At 36.8% G+C, this 23051-nt stretch overlaps 1 protein-coding gene and 1 pseudogene across 1 annotated transcript in view; both read left to right on the top strand.

Moving 5' to 3' along the window:
• Nucleotides 1-23051, top strand: part of LOC145293720 (uncharacterized) — a 164043-nt gene that overhangs the window by 90095 nt on the left and 50897 nt on the right. The gene's annotated exons all lie outside the window — the stretch shown is intronic.
• Nucleotides 14315-14452, top strand: LOC145294453 (U2 spliceosomal RNA; annotated as a pseudogene).

Here is a 23051-nt window from a genome sequence, read left to right on the forward strand (position 1 = left end):
ACAATTGAAATCCAAATTTCTTAGTATTAGTCACAATTGAAATTCAAAGTTCTTAGTATTAGTCACAATTGAAATTGAAATGTCTTAGTATTAGTCACAATTGAAATCCAAATTTCTTAGTATTAGTCACAATTGAAATCCACATTTCTTAGTATTAGTCACAATTGAAATCCAAATTTCTTAGTATTAGTCACAATTGAAATCCTAATTTCTTAGTATTAGTCACAATTTAAATCCAAATGTCTCAGTATTAGTCACAATTGAAATTCAAATTTCTTAGTATTAGTCACAATTGAAATCCAAATGTCTCAGTATTAGTCACAATTGAAATCCAAATTTCTTAGTATTAGTCACAATTGAAATTCAAATTTCTTAGTATTAGTCACAATTGAAATTCAAATTTCTTAGTATTAGTCACAATTGAAATCCAAATTTCTTAGTATTAGTCACAATTGAAATTCAAATTTCTTAGTATTAGTCACAATTGAAATTCAAATTTCTTAGTATTAGTCACAATTGAAATTCAAATTTCTTAGTATTAGTCACAATTGAAATCCAAATTTCTTAGTATTAGTCACAATTGAAATCCAAATTTCTTAGTATTAGTCACAATTTAAATCCACATTTCTTAGTATTAGTCACAATTTAAATCCAAATTTCTTAGTATTAGTCACAATTGAAATTCAAATTTCTTAGTATTAGTCACAATTTAAATCCAAATTTCTTAGTATTAGTCACAATTTAAATCCAAATTGCTTAGTATTAGTCACAATTTAAATCCAAATTTCTTAGTATTAGTCACAATTGAAATCCAAATTTCTTAGTATTAGTCACAATTGAAATCCAAATGTCTCAGTATTAGTCACAATTGAAATCCAATTTTCTTAGTATTAGTCACAATTGAAATCCAAATGTCTCAGTATTAGTCACAATTGAAATCCAAATTTCTTAGTATTAGTCACATTTGAAATTGAAATGTCTTAGTATTAGTCACAATTGAAATCCAAATTTCTTAGTATTAGTCACAATTGAAATCCAAATGTCTCAGTATTAGTCACAATTGAAATCCAAAGTTCTTAGTATTAGTCACAATTGAAATTGAAATGTCTTAGGATTAGTCACAATTGAAATCCAAATTTCTTAGTATTAGTCACAATTGCAATTCACATTTCTCATTATTAGTCACAATTGAAATCCAAATTTCTTAGTATTAGTCACAATTTAAATCCAAATTTCTTAGTATTAGTCACAATTGAAATTGAAATGTCTTAGTATTAGTCACAATTGAAATCCAAATTTCTTAGTATTAGTCACAATTGAAATTGAACTGTCTTAGTATTAGTCACAATTGAAATTGAAATTTCTTAGTATTAGTCACAATTGAAATTGAAATGTCTTAGTATTAGTCACAATTGAAATCCAAATTTCTTAGTATTAGTCACAATTGAAATCCAAATTTCTTAGTATTAGTCACAATTGAAATCCAAATTTCTCATTATTAGTCACAATTGAAATTCAAATGTCTTAGTATTAGTCACAATTGAAATTGAAATGTCTTAGTATTAGTCACAATTGAAATCAAAATGTCTTAGTATTAGTCACAACTGAAATCCAAATTTCTTAGTATTAGTCACAATTGAAATCCAATTTTCTTAGTATTAGTCACAATTGAAATTCAAATGTCTTAGTATTAGTCACAATTGAAATCCAAATTTCTAAGTATTAGTCACAATTGAAATCCAAATTTCTTAGTATTAGTCACAATTGAAATTCAAATGTCTTAGTATTAGTCACAATTTAAATCCAAATTTCTTAGTATTAGTCACAATTGAAATCCAAATTTCTTAGTATTAGTCACAACTGAAATTCAAATGTCTTAGTATTAGTCACAATTGAAATTCAAATTTCTTATTTTTAGTCACAATTGAAATCCAAATTTCTTAGTATTAGTCACAATTGAAATTCAAATTTCTTAGTATTTGTCACAATTGAAATCCAAATTTCTTATTATTAGTCACAACTGAAATCCAAATTTTGTTTAAATCCTGTTTTTTTATTAGTCACAAGTAAAATCTATTTTTTTATATTTGTCATAATTGAAATCCAAATTTTGTTAGTATTAGTCACAATTTAATTGCAATTATTTTAGTAGTAGTCACAATTGAAATCCAATTTTTTTTCAAATATTTGTCACAATTCAAATTCAAATCTCAATAAAAAATAATTCGCTCTATAATACAAAATTAGATCCTCATGAAAAATAATAAAGTTGTAAATGCTGATCCCAGATTCACACATTTAAGACAATTGTTTAAACATTGTAAGCTCGATGAATCTGTTATATAAAAATTAGTTGTCCATTTAATTGTTTCATTTAAATTCAGTCGAAATTCTTAGAAATCAGTTGGCGGCCCCTTCCTGGGGCTTACATTTAATCACTGCATGCTAGTATATATATATATATATATATATATATATATATATATATATATATATATATATATATTCGATTATACAAATTAAGTTCTCATTTAACTCTCAAACACTAAGTGAGAAAAAAGTTTGGAATATCATTTTTCTCTCCTAAATTTACCATTTAGATAAGTTTAGGTGTATCTTCCTTGTTGTCTCTTAGTCTTACTGGATTCCAAGAAGTGGAATATCTAGTTTCGTTCTATTACTTGAAGTGCACCAGTATTCTTAGAAGGCAGTGTGAGTTAACCATACCAAGAAGATCTCTTTTCTACCGCAAACACTATGTGATCTTCAATATTTAGCCAAGGTTTATTGAACAGACAAGTATCCTCATGCCAGGTTGTCCTAACAACCCCCTGTATAGAGATCTTGGACATGAGAGAATAATGTTTAGTAGGTATTCAAGTTCTAATTTGTAATCATTCAAGTTATCTCCAGTATGTATTCAAGTTTTCTCCAGTGGGTTTTCAAGTTCTCTTTAATGTACATTCAATTCTCTATGTGTATGTGAGCATGTGTGCCTAGCTATAGAAGGGAAAGAGGGAAAGAGGCGTTTGGGAAGAGAGAGAGAGAGAGAGAGAGAGAGAGATAAAACCGGATAGATAGACGTTGAGAGATAGATGTTTGAATAGAAAAAGTTACACTTTTATCACAAGGTAACGCAGGGTAGTCCTGTTAGTCATTAAAACAAATTCACCAGAAATAATAGTAGCTGTTTTTCTCTGCCTCCCTCTCTTCGGAGGTCAATGTCAGACCATCAAAGGTAACGAAGGAAAAGAGAGGGACAAAGCGAAAAAAGAACCTTTTCATTAGTGTTAACCGATGAATATCAAAAAAGTTATTTGTTTTTAAATCATAACAGAAGATTGTAAATTATTCTTTACTTCTTATTAAAAAATAAAATATTGTAAGGATTAAATGTGGAAGAGAAAAGAAACTAACAACATGCACCACACTTCCCGCGCGTCCCTCCGTGGCCCGGGCGACAAGATCAAAGTGTAGTATCTGTTCCGACAGATGCTGCAAGCAGGGAACATGCCTGGGGGTAGGCCCACATATCAGACCTTGGTCAGTGTAGGGATTACCCTACAGGCCAACAGTTACTATCCAGCTCCAATTTCCCACCTCTCGGGAGCTGCCCCCCTTTCCCTCCCCCTTCCTATCTCTTCACATTAAAAAACGGCCTTGTGCCTAATTTGCTCAGTGGGGAAGCAAATAAATACAAATGCACCACCTTTTGTCGCTAGTCGCTGACAAAACAGCACCGTTTACGTAGTAAAACAAACCAGTAACAAGAGGAAAAGGAAAGCAATTTAATTTATATATTACATATGTGTTAACCTAATTGAGGTTTCTGATAGACTTTGAGTTCAACAAGTGATTAGGAAAGTATTGTAATACTTAACTCGAAATATACTTGCACTGCGAGTTTATCCGGTTTTATACTTTCACGATTTCATATTCTGTGTCTCGTATTCTTAACTTTTATATAGTGCTTAATTTACCCCATTACCAACTTAAGAAGACCGATTCATCCCGCGTCCTATATTTCCCGCCCCCTCTTTGGACATATATACTTTGCTGTAGCAGCAACTTTAACTCTTTCTAAAACGTTTTCTTCGCAGCCCCCGCAACATGTCTCCTCGCCACCCTAAAAACATGATCACAGCCGTTGAGGCCTTCAGCCTTTGCAATACTAGGTACTACAGCTCCTTCTAAAACGTTTCTCCGTCGCCCCTGCACTACGCATTCTCCTCATAGTCACGACCACTGATGCCTTGAGAAACCGGCTACCGAAATTGTTTAAGGTTGGACATGGATTGCGGGGCAGGGCTAATACTAAAACAATACACATTTGGAATTAGAGAAGTGTTAGGGAATTTACCGACATTTTTACTCGATTAGGTAAACTATTTTTTTCGTATCTTCTTTTTATACGTCCATGTATTTAAAGATGTGTTCGCCTGTAAGATAAGAGATCGATCACGTTAATCTGTCTGTCGCGGTTAAATTTCTACAGTTACTGATCACTGGTCACGAATCTGTTTGGTCTGTCACGGACAAGCTGATCTCTTACGGATGAATTTGGCCTCTCACGGAACACTCAGTCTCTCACGGATCACTCAGTCTGCAACGGATCGCTATGTGTATCGGATAAGTTAAGCGTGTCACGGATCAGTTTGGTCAGTCACGTATATTGGTACAATTGCATTAACGGTACGAATCGCAGAAAGAGAACTGACATCTTTTTGTTTTTGTTTCTTTACTTAGTCTTCATTGCTTATCAAGACATGAAAACAAGTCGAGGATAAGGGTTACATTTTTCTCATAAAAATTATTCTAACAAAAAATATTAAAAAATAAGAAAATATTAAACATTGTAATAATAGAATTTCTAATTTTCCTACATGAAATACTAAAAGGAGATAATTATATTTGGCTGAGATCAGGGCTCGATGACCAAGGCTTTTAAGAAAATGATTGGTCTTTGCGATGACAGCAGAAGTAGAGAGTGTGGCCCAAATATTAAGGTTCTACTGGAGGATAGCTAATATACGACCAGGCACAATGGAGCCTGTAAATATCTTCACTGGACGATGTGTAAAAAGTTGGATATCAAATACAGCAGCAAATCTGCGGAACAAGTTTACCAGAAAGAACAGTCAGAAATAAGTCATACACCATCCATTATGCCTATCTAATTTCTACAGTGACGTACTTTAAAAAAAAAAACTGGACCATAAAATCTTACATAGTAATATATGGAACTTGAAAAGAGAGAAGCAACATTCGTATATGATACTGAGATAAACAGAGTTGAAAAGAATAGAGATAACGAAATTCCAAGGTCTTATAGATGACATGAAAAGAAACTGGAATCTTAGGAAGATCTCTATCGTTCCAATTATTGCAGGCGTAAATAGAGTCATGAAAAAGAATTGCAAAAACTACTTGGCAAATATACCTGGTGAACCAAGTGCAAAAGGGATTAAAAAAACTAAACTTAAAAAGACGATCAGAATCTTAAAAAGATGTCTGTTGGAATAACTGATTTAGTGGGTGAATTTTTGGCATCCGATAGAATGCTCCATCCCTAGCTTGAACAAACTAATTTGAAACTTAAATAATATATAACTGATTAATTTTTGTACAAATAAAATACTTATACATACATACGCTCTGTTTCTTACTATAGAAAAAGTCAAAATGAGAAAACGAAGAGGCCATTGTTTAGGGGACAGGTATGGATATTAAGAAAATAATAGAAATATATAGAGATAAATATGATTATAAAAAATGGAATTATAAAAAGAAAGAGGAGATAGAAAGAATGAAACATAGATATGTGCCATAGACAAAATAAATTGAATTAAAAAGACTGACCGATGTGGGTAAACATATTTAAAACTAGCGGGGGTACCCGGCGTTGCCCGAGTGTTTGTTTCCAGGACGGGGGGGGTTTAAAAAATGTTATGGTAGGTAAGTAGGAAGGATCAAACCCGGAGTCATGAGTAAAAGTAGGAAAATAAAGTGTGAAAAAAACAAAAACATCTGCAACGTTAACAGTTCGGCCACCAAGAAAAGTCCATTCCAGTTGTTTAGGGGGGAAAAAAACGACTACGGTAGGTCGGCGCGAACGTGAAAATATAATGTGAATTGTCCAGCACGCTAACCACTACGCCACAGAGCACTGTTTTAAATAACTTCACATGAAAGAACTACGAAGTCAAACCGGTGTTCTCTTCTCAACTGTTCCTTGTGAATGATCCCCAAACGGTGTTAAGTGGTGGCAGGGGGAGGAGGAATTTATTAGAGAGAAAATATTTTACCACTTCCATTGATCTTAACCGATTTTGGCCGTGACTTCTCAGCAGAAAAAGTATAGAAATCTAAGATTATCGAGGGATTTGAGAAATAATAAGCCTATAACACACCTCAGATATTGTTCTGCCGTTTGTGCATATTATATTTGCATGAAATATCTTGATTTTTAATCCTATTAAGGTCAAAATCCGACGGGAAAAATGAGTTCATTTTATTTATATAGAGAAGAAGAAGAGATAAGTTCAAACATGTCAACAAATCAGAAGTTTGTTTGGGGTGGGGTGGGTTTACATGAAGTGAAAATGTGAAAAGTTTTTCGAGGATGTTTTGCATAGCTGCAATATTAACGTGCGTCTAGTTGATTGCATTTTTATATACGTCCTATATAACTTATGTAAAAAAAGCTGAAGGTTTTGAGAAGAAAAGCAGTTATATGGTAGATAGTTAACATAGTCCATTTAATTACAATTGCGTGATACAAGTAATACTTAAGATTATGTAGTAGAATATTGGGTTAAGAACTAGGAAAAATTAGGGAATTTTGGGGTTTGAAACTTTAAAAAGGGGAATTTGGTTGGCTGATTATTTGATGTGAAAGACTAAAAATGGGGATATTTATAAAAACTATCTAAACTAAAAAAGCATAAATGTCACACTATAAAATGGCGTGGAGTTTCATCGGAATTGCATAGCTGCACAAATGACAAATATATATATATATCGACTGACACGTGTTTCGTCGTCTACGACTAATCATAGAGGCTGAATCTGCACTTTCGTATAAATAATTGAATTCATTCGAAAAGTATTTCCAACAAACAAACAAAACAAAAAAAAAACATCTACATAAAAAAGCGATAATCCAGCAGTCGTGCGAAGTGGTCGTGTTATGTAATGAATGGCTGGAACCATCATACATAACTGAAAAGAAAAAAACTTTAATAAAAGATTTAAAAGAGTGGGCATCGAATAATCGATTGTCTACCTGTTGAAAAGAGGAAGGGCTTACGTCATAAACAGAGAAATCGGACGACGATCTTTTTGTTTACAAAACAAATAAACGTGACATTCCTCGTAAGCTCTGGAATTACAGATATTGGCATGAGTGGGAAATTCACGTGTCGCTCCGTTAGACAAAATCGAATGTTCTTCTGAGGTCAAAACGTGACTTAAGAACACATGTATCAACCGATTGACAGGACGCGTGGATAGAAAAACAAAGCGACAAAATGCCAATAAAAACGGTGAATCAGGAGAGCAGATAGATAGAGCAGAGAGAGAGAGAGAAACACGGCATGTGTTGTTGAAGACCGTATTGTCGAAGCGTCATTTTTTCCTCCTCAGAGCACTGTGAGAAAAACTGCTAACTGTGAACTTCAGAACCACCAAAAAGAAAGAAAAAAAGACGATCTGTTTTAAATTGTAACTATATTGTAAAATATAATTTTATACAAAAACAAACACAATTGTGACTTACGTCTTTTAATGCATGTTTTTAAGTTACAGCTGATCGTTCTAAGTCGTCAACCGCTTTATTTTCAGGTTCAACGTTGTTATGACATTTTTGACAATTGACGAGAGGCAAGATAAGGAAAAAGTGCCAGTCTAAGGTGAGATAACTCACTAGTCTTAACTCGTTGTCATCACAACCGCCTAGTAAACAAGTGAACCTACGGACGATCGACGTAACTAAAACTGCTATGTACCATTGTCAGGGAGTCCTACGCACTATTACGATTTCCCAACCTGGGAGCCACACCATAATACAACAGTCGGGTGATAGAGGTTTAGGCTTCTTATCATGGGGTCCCGATTTCGAATCTCGCTAGATTAAGTCACTCTGATGAGTCATAGACGACGGAACCCACGTGTCAGTGGATAATTATATTTGAAAAATAATACACATACCGCTCCCTATTTGTGGGTGCCAAATTGGTCAAAGAGAAAATTATTCCCAACTCGCATTTAGGTAAAAATGCACTTTCATATAAATAATTTATTTGTCCAAAAAGTATCGCAATATATATATATATATATATATATATATATATATATATATATACTTGTAGAACAGGCAGAGGGATCCAACATGTCGCCGGTGAAACAGAGGCTACATCTTAGATGACAGTTCAGGACCTATCAGGTTGGAGACTCTCTTTTGGACCTTGTCTAGGAGTGAGAAACTAGTAGCAGATACACCAGCCCAAATATGAGAATAATACTCCATACATAGGCGAATGGTGGCGTTATAGAGGTACAGGATAATCTCGGTCGTTAGTAGCTTTCTAGCACGGTAGAGAGAGCCTACCTTTTTCGCGGCGGCCCTGGCATGCTCTCAATGTAATTGTTCCAACTCATGTTTCCTGTGAACTTTAGGCGGAGGCGTTTAAAAGAAGTACTTTTAGATAATGAATCTGGTCATTCCTATTGCTAGTAAAGTTTTTTTTTGTAATTATTGAAGGAAAAATTTTTAGTCTTTGCAGCATTGAATGTGACCATCCATATATACGTAAGAGTCAAAATAATGAAAATAATATTCTCTTGTCATATCCCTACTAATATTATATTTAAAACTTTTGATGTCAGTACAGCCAGGGAAAAGGAAAACAGAGAAAATTCAAAATCTAGCTGAGGAAAAAAAAAAAACTATTTGAGTAAAAGTCGTTCGGTTATAGTGCATAAAACCAGACCCTAAGTTTCAAACTTGGCAGTTGGTCGGTCACTTGAGGTATGGAAGCACAAAATTGATACAATACTGTCACTATTTTTCAAAACTGATTACTTTTCGGCAAAATATTAAGATATGTTTGCTAATATATTTTTAGTCGCGTGCAAGCAACTCTATAAGTCACTCCGTCAGTCGGTCGGTCAGTCGGTCGGTCTGTCGGTCGGTCGAACTGTTGATCTGTCCGAAACACTATTGTGCTTGTTTTTTTGGTAAAGATCAAAGGTATGTTGTTAATATATGCTGTTCTTAGCTTTTTAAGCTTTTCTTGGCCTTTTGACCAAGATCAAAGTGTAGTATCTGTTCCGGCAGATGCTGCAAGCTATGACTAGCTATGACTAGCAAAGACCAGATGTGGGGGCAACCCCACATGCCTGACCTTTAACCAGCTTCCATTTCCCACCTCTCGGGAGCTGGCCCCCTTTTCCCCTTCCCCCTCCCTTCACTCCTCACATTAAAAATCGGCCTTGTGCCTAATTTGCTCGGTGGGGGAGCAAATAAATACCATCTGTTCCGGCAGATACTGCACTTAAGATAATTTGTACCAGTCAATGGAGGGGAAACCCTCTATACTGGGACAATTATTATTTTTGGTAACCAGAGTGACCCCTTTTAGGGGAGCTGGTTTTTACCTCACATTAAAAACGGCCTTGTGCCTAATTTGCTCAGTGGGGGAGCAAATAAATACCATCTGTTCCGGCAGATGCTGCACTTAAGATAATTTGTACCAGTCAATGGAGGGGAAACCCTCTATACTGGGACAATTATTATTTTTGGTAACCAGAGTGGCCCTTTTTTGCCTACTTTTAGGGGAGCTGGTTTTTACCTCACATTAAAAACGGCCTTGTGCCTAATTTGCTCAGTGGGGGAGCAAATAAATACCATCTGTTCCGGCAGATACTGCAAGCAAAGACCATATGTGGGGGCGACCCCACATATAAGACCTTGGTCAATGTAGGGGCAACCCTTCATACCAATTGTCACTATCCAACTCCCCTACTCCCCGGGGAGTTGGTCCCCATTTCCCCTTCACTCCTCACATTAAAAATCGGCCTTGTGCCTAATTTGCTCGGTGGGGGAGCAAATAAATACCATCTGTTCCGGCAGATACTGCAAGCAAAGACCATATGTGGGGGAAACCAACTATTTAGCAGATATAACCTCTACAAACTAACCCAATAACATTATCTAACCACGCGGGGTCGCAGAAATACCTGGATTAGAACCCAGGCGCGGAGCAAACCCTCTCAGTGGTGACGGACCCAGTAGATCTTCCCAGATAATCCGTCTAGGAGAAGGAAAACTCTGAAACTAAACCAAAGAGGAGGGAGGCCTCTTCAGTCTTGGATGACAGCCTTCCTAGAGCTGGTGACTCAAACAAATTACCGGTTTGTGATACCTAAATTGCTTAAGGAGTAGATAGGTCCTGCCTATCGCCCGGCTTCCATACTCCTTCTTTGCCTATTAGTCAGGCGCAGAGATACTATCAGTGATTCGACAGAAACACCCATTGGTAGATCTTGTTTCTTGTCTAGGGCAATGAACGCCGTTTCCCCCACTCCCGACACACCCCACCCCTAAAGCTGGGCATTTGAGAATGCTTGAGTACCACATATGCCTGAGCAATTAGATTGGGTTGACCTTCCTCTGATGGGTTGAGGGTACCGGATTGACAGTTACTGGCTGCTGTTTCCGACTGGTAGTACAGGAGCCCTAACTCTTTGGTAGCGCTTAGAGCGGCTGCTCCATCAACAGTTGAATAATATCGGGATGTTTGCAGTGCCATGGCGCGCATGGAAAGGGACCCTGCACTCATCCCCGGTGGGCTTTCCTGAGGCCACAGTCCTAGTTGATGGAGGGTCAGCTGATGGTCTACTTGTGATGCATGTGTGATATTCTGCATAACCTCCTGTTCGGCTTCCCCTAACCCAACTGAAACTCGTTAAAAAACATGATGACAGTACAATCTAAAAATAAGCTTAAACCAGGCTTAGGGTCAAACAAATCCAACTTGCCTCCTCCCTTGAGGCTTGCATTCACAAATATCCGTGGGCTTAGAACTAATTTAGCTGATGTTGAAGCATTTCTCCTAACAAATACCCCGGATATCTTAGCACTAAGTGAGACTAACCTACACTCCTCCATCCCCTCTAACTGCTTTAACATGCCTGGATATCTCCCACTCTGCCGTAAGGACTCTGACAGACATATGCACGGACTTGGAGTTTACATTCGTAATACCCTTCCCCTGACTAGAGAAACAAACCTAGAAACGGATGATCAAGCCTTTATGTGCTTTAGACTAATCATGCAACACAACATTAGCTACTTTTACTTTCTCTACCGCTCTCCTTCGACCCAAGACTGCACCATAATAAACAAAGTATCTGACAGCATAGACACAGCACTCTCTTTCGACACTAGCGCCCAAGTACATGTATTTGGTGACTTTAATGTCCATCACAAAAACTGACTTGGATTCTCTACTTATACAGATGCAGCAGGCAGCGCAACTCATAGCTTCTCTGTATCTCACTCCCTATCGCAAATTGTTACTTTTCCAACCCGCTTCCCTGATCAGGAAGAACAACACGCATCACTATTAGATCTGTTTTTGACCACAATTCCTGATGATTGTGTAACGAAAGCCGACAGCCCACTTGGGAACGCTGATCATGCGGTAATAATGGTTGAAATCGCCCTAAACTCTAGACCCAAAACTGAAGAGCCAGTGCTCAAAACAACGAGATATTATAAAAAGGCTGACTGGGAAGCTATCAGAGATCTTATCAGAGACGCCCCATGGGGAAATATTTTTTCTCTTCCTGCTGAACAGTGTGCAACTGAGACCACTGAATGGTTCAAAACTGCAATCGAAGCGCATGTTCCCATGCGGAAATTCTATAGCAAGCCCCACTCTCCCCAATGGTTTACTTCGACTTGCGCAACTGCCATTGCTCAAAGGCAGCATGCATTCCGAAGGTTTAACCGACATAAGTCCAGTTCAAACAGACAAAAGTACATAGAAGCTAGAAGTAACGTTAAGAAAGAAATAGCGACAGCTAAGAGGGAATTTACTGAAACCACTAAAAAACGCATCGAAGCACAAAAATTAGGAACTCGTGACTTCTGAAAAATCTACAACAGTGTAGTAAATAATGGGCAATCAACGATTCCCCCACTAACCAACAATCACGAGGTTCTTTGCTCAGCAACCGAGAAGGCTAACATGCTTGCCAGTCGGTTTGCCTCCAACTCTACACTGGACCCTTTAAACCACCCCCTACCTGACTTTCCTATGCGGACAGACGCCAAGCTAGACGATCTGGAAATCACCCCTGCTCAGGTGCATGCTATCATAAAAAACCTTGACACTTCCAAAGCATGTGGACCCGACCTCATCCCAGCTGTGCTATTAAAAAAGTGCTCAGCCGAAGTAGCTCCAGTTCTCTCCAAACTCTACAACAAATGCCTTAATGAATCTTGCTTTCCGAGCTGCTGGAAAACTGCTTCTGTGGTACCAGTATTCAAGAATTCTGGCGAAAGAACTGACCCATTAAATTATCACCCTATTAGCCTCCTCCCACTTTTTGCCAAAATATTTGAGACCTTAATTAACCATGCTCTAGTCCAGCACCTTACAGATGCTAAACTTCTGACCGACCATCAATATGGATTTAGACAAGCCCGTTCAACGGCAGACATCCTCACTGTAATCTCTGAACGCATATTCCATTCACTGGACAAAGCGGGAGAGGGCAGAGCGGTAGCTCTAGATATATCTAAGGCTTTTGACAGGGTATGGCATGAGGGTCTCCTCAGGAAGATTAGATCTTACGGTATCACTGGTAGAATACTTAACGTAATTTAATCCTTCTTAGATAAGAGAAAAATCCAGGTTGTCCTCGACGGTCGTACGTCTAAACAATATAATATAAATGCCGGAGTGCCCCAGGGATCTATCCTTGGTCCTCTGCTGTTCCTGATATTCATAAATGACCTCCCCGATAAAATTGCCTCTGAGATGGGTATATATGCTGATGACACCACACTCTATAGCAGGCACGACAGGAAAATAAATGAACATATATCTAAAGTAATGGAAGAAACACTAGAGGATGACCTCAAATCAGTAGTGGAATGGGGACAAAAATGGATGGTAACGTTCAATGCCACTAAGACAAAACTGGTTTCATTCAATAATTACAGGAAACCTTCTCTACCACCTATAGCAATGGCCAACAACTCTTTAGCTGAGAGTACGTCTTTCAAGCTCCTTGGCCTAACGTTCACAGGAAACATGAGCTGGAACAATTACATCGAGGGCATTGCCAGGGCCGCTGCGAGGAAGGTGGGCTCTCTCTACCGTGCTAGAAAACTTCTAACACCCGAAAGTTTCCTGTACCTCTATAAGGCCACTATTCGCCCATGTATAGAGTATTGCTGTCATATTTGGGCCGGTGCATCGGCTACTAGTCTCTCTCTCCTTGACAGGGTTCAAAAGAGAGTCGCAAATCTGATAGCCCCTAAACTGGCATCAAAACTTCAGCCTCTGTCCCATCGTCGAAACGTTGCATCCCTCTGCCTGTTCTACAAGTATTATAATGGTGAATGCTCTGAAGAACTGCAAGCACTTGTGCCCCCACGACGTGAACACCCTCGACAGACCCGACAAGCTGCAAAATCCCGCCCCCACACTGTAGAGATCCGTAGATGTAAAAGATCTTTCTACTCCAGTAGTTTCTTCCCCAGAACTGCTAGACTTTGGAATTCCATTCCAGGTCACTACTTCCCCAACTGTACTGACATGCATAAGTTCAAGTGCAACGTGAACCAACATCTCGCTGCCCTAATCCCTACATAGTGCCCCAGTAGATGTTTCCCCTGATAGTAGCCCCCTACACCAAAGTGGCAATGTGCCTTGTTTGGGGTGAAAATGTAATAAAAAAAAAATTAAAAAAAAACGCACATATAAGACCTTGGTCAATGTAGGGGCAACCCTTCATACCAATTGTCACTATCCAGCTCCCCTACTCCCCGGGGAGTTGATCCCCAATTTCCCTTCACTCCTCACATTAAAAATCGGCCTTGTGCCTAATTTGCTCGGTGGGTGAGCAAATACATACCAACTCCACATATAACACCTTGGTTAATGTAGGGGCAACCGTTTATACCAATTGTCACTATCCAGGCCCCCTACTCCCCGGGAGTTGGTCCCCATTTTCCCTTCACTCCTCACATTAAAAATCGGCCTTGTGCCTAATTTGCTTGGTGGGGGAGCAAATAAATACCCTTTTCTTGACCCTTTGGCCAAGATCAAAGTGTAGTATCTGTTCTTACTACATGATGTACTTATGTTTGTAACTTTGTGATATAAAGTGGAGGATCACTTTTCTGCATTAATTTAATGTAAAATGATCACCCACTTTACAACCAGTCAGTCTCAAAGCCCTTCAAGTCATTCTCCAGATCATTCAAGTTGTTTTTGAAGGATTCCAGTTACTTTTTAAGGATTCAAGTCATTATTAAGGTCATTTAATTCATACTTAAGTTCATTAAAGTCATTCTAAATGATTTACTTTTTATTTATTAAAGTCATTTCAGCCCAATTTTCGGTCATTTTAGTTTATCTTTAAGAATTTCATGTCAACCCAACATTCACGCATTCATTCATTACACGAGAGCACGCGACTAATGGCTATCGGCCTTGTTTATTACATAGTAACGTTTTGTTTTTAATAGAGTTGCTTCTTTTAATTTACTATATTTAAATATACTTTATTTAAATCTGCGCAGATTATTTCGATCGTCGCCGATTTAAAAAAAAACAACATGGTTATAGTTAACTATAGTTCACGTTTTTTTACCCCCTTATAATAAAAATACGCAAACTTTCTTAATCAATTGATAAAAAATGTTTACGTGTATATATATATATATATATATATATATATATATATATATATATACCATAAGGGAGTAACAAAATAAGCGTAACATATAGTTAATAATAATAATAATAATAATAATAATAATAATAATAATAATAATAATAATAATAATAATAATACTATTATTTTTTTAATCGGCGACAATCGTAGTAGACTGCACATGTTTAAATAAATAAAATTTTTGAAAAAAAAACGTAAATATGTTAGAAAAATATATTAAAAAAAAAACTTGATATTTTGTCCAAATATATAAGCAAACGGGAGTCTTGCATCCATTTTGAGCTTCCATACCTCAATTGACAGACCTGCCGCCATGTTTGAAACTTAGTGTCTGGTTTTATGCACAATTACTGACTTTCCTATATCTAGAAACCTCAACAGGGGCGTAATTTTGCGGCTTGTCGCGTTCGTCGAGAATGTGCCTTGTCGAGGATGGACAAGTGTTACGCGTTCATCAGACCACATTCCGTTAAACCATATGTAAAGGAGACACTGGGATGTGTGGGAAATATAAGGTCGAGGCTCTTTTTCTGATCCTATTTAAAAGAACGAGACCGACCCAAACATTGGCGCAATACTACATGTAAACGGCCGAACGGGTGATTTGTAATGTTTAGGTTTATAGCGTGTTGGAGTCAGTAGATTGTGATTTCTTACCATACACCGGCATAATATACGGATTGTTATTTAATACTTATTAAACCGAATTGTTCTTTTCACACAAAAGGTTACCACATATCAAATCCCGGAGGCCACTCGAGGATGAGTGTTATGTGTCTATTGTAGTCATTGGGACGTTAGTGTAATAATAGTTGGTGGTGGAAATTTGGTATAATTAAATTATTTACGAAGTTGATTCAATAAGAACTTGTTTACGTTGAACTTGAAAATAGTGAAGGCAACTGGGAAGCAGACCATCGAAACAGAGTTCCAAAGGCAGGCAGTTCTAGGAAAACCGCTTTGTTCATGGAGTCTACGTTTGGACTAAGGCACTGATAGAGAGTGGGGTAATTTATTGATAGTTATTTTAGGTAGACGAGTGTCTTTTTGTGAACGATTGGCGAGGGGGGGCATAGATTTAAGCTCAGTCGAACACTTGCCATGAAAATATCAACAGAGTAGAGACAGGCTTGCAACGTCTTTTCTATGGGGAAAAGAGGTAGCAGAGAAGAGAGAAGAGCATCGCCTCCTAGATTATGAAGTATGACTTGGTTAGACAGATGCTTATATAATCTGTTTTTGTAAAAGAACTGTTCTTATAATGATTGGATGAAATTGACAAAAAAAAAAGGACTTTTTTTCTCAGTGACAAACCAATAGAGTATAAACAAATTCTAGAACGGACCTCTTCACTATTGACCTCGAAATGTTACTGGGCCTGGACAGTTCTAGGAGGTCACCCTTCCAGACTTTGCCTTCTCCCTTCGAGAGAAGGTTAGTTTATTGCTATTAGTCTAAGGATTCCTTACCGGGGAAAACCGGCCAGACCGCATTGGCGTTATTTTGCAGAGCAGAGTTGTCTCCTTCTCAGGCGCTGGTAACTCAATGACACTTTCCGGCACTTGCACCATATCGCCCTGTCGTGGGAGAGAGATAAATACCTACGTGGGAAACCCCCAAAAGGCGTTCCTTGCGGTTAGCAATGAATTAATCCTTTTCTACCCGGACGTGAAGATAAAACCTGGGAATGTGAACTCACTAGGACCTCAAAAAGGACAATACCTTAGACCGGCCGAGAAAAATGCCACACTAATGGAAGTTTATCCTTAACTAAATAACACCGACACAGGGTGGGAGGACAGAACAGAGATCGCATGTAAAAAAGGAACGGAAGATAAATAGAACAACTAAGCAGTGATCGCTTTAACGTAGAAGAAAAAGGAATAGGTTCACAGAAATATCCCAAAAGGAAACTCTATAAAGTGGCATGCAAGCAAAAACATGCATCAAATAACAACTGAGGGCGTACATATAATAAACTGCCACCTTCACTCGTCTACATCCTGCTTTTCACGAGAAAACGTCTACAGAGAAGAGAGGAAGAGATTTCGCAGACTATAAGAACTTCCTTAACTGCTGTTATTTCGTAGTTTACCTTCTTCCAGTCGTGTTGCTTTTTTTAGTTTACCGTATTATTTAAGATTAAGCAGAATTAAATCCATAACATGTTAAGAAAAGATTGAACTTTTAACTAATTAAATAAAGACAAAATTATATCCTATTAAAAAATAGTAAATTAGCCTAATAAGACAATGTGATAATGCATTGATTAACGTTTATTCATCCTTGACTGTACATCGAACTAAAACTATAATAATACGTTCGTTGCCCCTTGTAATAAATCCTCATAAAATGCAAGCCAGGCAAATCAGCAAAAGAAGTTTACGAGAAAGATTGCAACGGACAGACAAACAAACACATAACCATACGAAGAGAAAGATAATATAAAATGCTGTTTAGTTCGTTGAACCCTACAAAAGTTAAACACTCTTTTGAAATAAAATGCATTCTTTATGTCAAACATCTAGATTACATGTCGTTTTTGGTGTCTAATCCCTACTTAAATATACCAGCGGGGCCTGTGAAAATTACACAGCTGCATCTTTCATATGTAAAATATTATGTGGACGTACCGCGTGAATGCAGACCCTGCGATATTGGTGTAACCCTTTAGTTACAACTGTAAAAGTATTTCTCTTAGTAATCTGGTATATGTAGTGTCAGAATATATCTGGTTATTACGGTTTATCTTTAATATTCTTATAGGATCCTGTGGCTTATTTCTATTGTCAGGACACCCGGCGCGAACGGAAACCTCACAATAGTATTATAATATCTTCAGTCAAGATAGATACCCAGTTGGATCCTAGTCAGAAGGCCAGGAAGGAATATTTAACATTACGGCCCAAAACGATATTATTATTTTTACATTGCGTTTTGGGTGATCGGGAGATCCTATTAATTAAAAAAGGAGGATAGAAGGTGATAACATACTACGAACATAAATTAACGTATTTATATACAAATTTAATGTTAGTAGTAGATCACTTATCCCCCTTTTTAATGTATAGGATCTCCCGATCAAATAATTTATAATTCGAGTGACACACGTACATACGTTAATGATACTACGGTATTCGTATATTTATTAATCCTTAATTATGCATCAAACAGATACCACAATACTTAGTTTTGTTGAACCTTATAATACCAACTGACTATACAGAATTTCAACCAGATCGGCTCAGTATTTTCTGAGAAAAAGTGAAACGGGCAGACAGACAGATTAAGAGATTTCGTGTTATACTTTTTTCTGCTTGTTACTGTAACAAGATTAAAAAGGAAGTTAGTTTGATGTGGAGGAGATTTCTGTTCACAGATGGGGTATGAGGAAATAATAATAGTAACCATTAATGGAACCGTCGCCATTTCTCTCTAGAAACGCGTCAACCAACCTATCAACCTCTATCCAGAAGGAGAAAGTAGTGCTTGTGAGGGTTACCTTAATAGGATTGATCGAAATCATGCCACAATCTAGACAAACAAAGTATAACTATGCTTCTAGCGCAAGATCAATACGAACCTCCACTAGAAGGAATACTGGCCGGATCCAGTTTTATTCCTCTCATAACTTTGGCAACCCTATTTCGCGAAACAATGTTTCTATTAAGTATAAGAGTATTTGCTTCCTTCAAAGGAAATTGATGACTGTTATATCATGCATTTCCGGTAATGGCGTCGCACCAAGGCCGTCTAGAAGAGTAGGTCAGAAAAATGCTGGCATCTTTTTTACCTACAAAATACAATATGTCAATTCTTACACTCAAAATATAAACACTTGTAAATCTATATTTAAATGCTACACTTCAAATGTAAAGTTTCGTGCTTACATTCCATCAAATGCATTGTTAGCGTCGGCAAGGCCAGCCATTGAGACGACATCTTTTCGAATGGAACGCATGTCCTTTATTCAAAGTACGTAATTGGTTTCCAAATTAAGGCCTCCTTTTGTTAACTTTAAAAGTTGATAAGCTACAGAGACGCGAGAGTTACTATTAAAACGAGTGAAATGTTGTGCTCTGGAATTATTTTTCTGTGTACTTTTGCGAGTGATGAATGGTGGGTATGAATGGGGGTTCAGAGCGCGTTTTGTGCCACAGGAATCATTCTACAAGTAAACTTTTCGGGGCTACAATCATGAGAAGAGTACCACAAAAATGAGCGATATTTAAGACTTTAAAATTTATTTTTCCGTATGATCACCATAATTATTATTTTTTTTTTTTTGTATTTTGCCCGGAACTAAACGTCAGGTGTTTGCTTCTAACGCAAATCTATGACCGAGATTGCTTTTTTTAGTATCTCTTGCTTGAGTTTTATCGGGTTTTATTGAAATTTCAAGAAAGTTGATTATAAATGCTGTACGGAGTATGCTAAACATTTAAACATCAGCTCATGCTCGTTAGCTTGGCATGTTTTTACGTCGCATCTTCGAATATTTGTTGCAGAATATACATTTTAAAACCAATATATATATATATATATATATATATATATATATATGTATGTCGTATATATATATATATCGTATATATATATATATCGTATATATATATATGTATGTCGTATATATATATATATATCGTATATATATATGTATGTCGTATATATATATATATATCGTATATATATATGTATGTCGTATATATATATATCGTATATATATGTATGTCGTATATATATATATATCGTATATATATATATCGTATGTATATATATATATATATATATATATATATATATATATATATATACAAATGACAAAATGCCTATATTAAGTATTTCAATATTTTGTATATCTTACAGTTTATTTCTTTAAGGATATAAAACGGTTCAGTTCTTGACACCACTTCTTTTTCAGCGCAGAATAATTCATGTAATCATTAAGTCAATATTGGAATTCATAACAAAAATAGGAACTCATCAACTTTAAGAGAAAATTAAGGAATATGGGCATGATTGCAAAATCCGAAACTCTAAAGAGAAGTTGCAATTGTAAATAAAGATGGCGTAACAAAAACTATAAAAAGAAACACAATTGCCATTCTGTAGTAATATCGAACTTCATAAATAAAAGGATTGGTATTAACAAAAGGTAAACTATAATTAAATAAATATATTTTCTTATCCTCCATATATATATATATATATATATATATATATATATATATATATATTAGTTGTGCGCAAAAGTATTCGACCCCTACCAAAATTGTCTTATTTCTTTGAATGGATACTTCAATAATCTTTAAAACCTTCTTTAACGACTAAGTTCGAATAAACTGTATAGTTTTCAACAAAAAATAATAAAAAGTAATTAGTGCTTGATAATATAAATAAATTTATTTACAAAAATAAAAATATGGATGTTGCAAAAGTATTCGACCCCTTTTCATTAATACTTGGTTGAAGCTCCTTTGACCATGATTACTGCAAGTAAACGTTTCCTATAACATCTAACGAGACTTCTACGTCTGTCCACTGGAATTTTACGCCACTCTTCTTGACAGTAATGTTTTAATTCAATCAAATTAGATGTTTTTTATGTACCGCAATTTTTAAATCATGCCATAAGTGCTCAATCGCATTTAGGTCTGGAGACTTGGAAGGCCATTCTAGAACTTTCACCTTATTATTCTTTAACTATGCCTTAGTGCTCTTTGAAGTGTGTTTAGCATCGTTGTCCTGTTGAAAGGTATACCTCCTTCCATGCTCCAACTGGTTCGCAGACGGAACAAGATTTTCTTTCAGTATGGACTGATATTTTACTGAATCCATTCTTCCATCGATTATGGTTAATTTTCCAGTTCCATTTATACTGAAACAGCCCAACACCATGATTGATCCACCCTCATGCTTAACGGTTGGAACGGTAATCTTCACATTATAAGCAGTATTTTCTTTTCGCCAAACATAGCGTTGCTGGTTGCGTCCAAATTGTTCCACTTTCGTTTCGTCTGATCAAATTATATTATTCCAGTAATCAATAGGCATTTCTAGGAATTTTTTTGCAAAATTTAATCAAGCCTTTTGATGAGCTTTGGAAAGTAAGGGCTTCCTTCTGGCAATACGTCCATGCAATCCGGACGATTTAATGCCCTACGAATAGTTGACAAGTATACATCTGAGCCAGCATTCTTCAAATCGTTCTGCACATCCTTTAGGTTAGATTTAGAGTCTATTGAAACTTGTCTAACAATTTTCCTAGCCCCATGTGTCGTAATTTTTCTTGGACGACCTGATCTTGGAAGACTTGATACAATCCCTTTTAACTTTCCATTTTTTGATAGGTGTTTTTCTTATATATCTGGACATAGATTCGTAATAAAATACACCATTTTAAAACTGTACTCTTTTAACTTTTCACGACACCGTTTATGGTTTGTTGGCTTTTTTGCAAGGTAAAACTGTAGTATCTGTTCGCTAAACATCAACGCTATTTAACATAGAAAGCTTCCATGTAGTTATATGTCTGAAAAAAAAAATCAAGATACGATCAAACATACAAACACACAGGGAAAGTGCCATTTATATCGATAGATTATAACATGTTTTTTTGTTTTTTTTTACACAGTGATCACCACTTATCAAGGCCCGGAAGCCACTCAGGGATAAGGGTTATTGCAAGTACATTACGTTAGTGTCGAGATTTGATGAAGTGTTTAATTAAGGGGGCGGTTCATTAGGAATTTGTTAACATTGGACTTGAATACATCCAAGTTGTAGTCCGGAGGGAAGCAGGCAGATGGAACAGAATTCTACAGGCGTGCAGTTCTAAGAAAGAAGCTTTGTTCATGGAATCCGCGTTTTGATTTAGGTACAGAGATAGAGTGGGGGAAATTTTTCACAGTGGATTCAGCTAGACGAGTGTTTTTCGTGAACGATTGACGAGGGGGGATCAGAGATTGGAGTTCAGAGTTGTTGGGATTTTTAAGCATGCACCTACTCGCTTATTATATATTAATTTTCGAGTAATGCGATTTCTGGTAAGTTATATCTTCTTTTCATTTATTCCTGTCTATGAGTAACGTCTTAAGAATGCTTGAAAGCCGTTGACCACTGGTTCCGCCCACGTCAAATCTTACGCTCAACTAATTCTCCTTTGTATAAGCATTGTAATTTTATCTTAAATGCTGTGAGTAATAGCAAACTATGTAGGAAGGTTTCCTTGCAATTATCTCATTCATGCCGAGAAAAGGTATTAAACTTATTTTTATCGCATACTAGACATAGTATTTCGCTAAAAGATTCAAGACAAACAGAGGCCTCTTAAACATGGCTGAAAGGAAACTATCATCGCTTAGCTACGTTACATACATGTTTTTAAAGAGCCAATATCTAAATGAGAATAGTAAAGTATTTTTAATTTTTTTTTAATTTTTTTATTACATTTTCACCCCAAACAAGGCAAATTGCCACTTTGGTGTAAGGGGCTACTATCAGGGGCAACAACTACTGGGGTACTATGTAGGGATTTGGGCAGCAAGATGTCGGTTCACGTTACACTTGAACTTCTGCACGTCAGTACTGTTGGGGAAGCAGGGACCTGGAATGGAATTCCAGAGTCTAGCGGTTCTGGGGAAGAAACTATTGGAGTAAAAAGATCTTTTACATCTAGGGATCTCTACAGTGTGGGGGTGGGATTTAGCAGCCTGTCGGGTTTGTCGAGGGTGCTCACGTCGTGGGGGCACAAGTGATTGCAGTTCGTCAGACCATTCACCACTAAAATACTTGTAGAAAAGGCAGAGGGATGCAACATTTCGTCGATGGGACAGAGGCTGAAGCTTAGATGCCATTTCAGGGCCTATCAGGTTTGCGACTCTCTTTTGAACCTTGTCAAGGAGCGAGAGACTAGTAGCAGATGCACCAGCCCAGATGTGGCAGCAATACTCCATACATGGGCGAATGGTGGCCTTATAGAGGTACAGGATACTTTCGGGTGTTAGTAGTTTTCTAGCACGATAGAGAGAGCCCACCTTTCTTGCAGCGGCCCTGTATATGTTCTGGTGTTACAC

Source organism: Euprymna scolopes, chromosome 15 (assembly GCF_053919585.1).
Source record: "Euprymna scolopes isolate OS-2025 chromosome 15, ASM5391958v1, whole genome shotgun sequence".
Lineage (NCBI taxonomy): Eukaryota > Metazoa > Mollusca > Cephalopoda > Sepiida > Sepiolidae > Euprymna > Euprymna scolopes.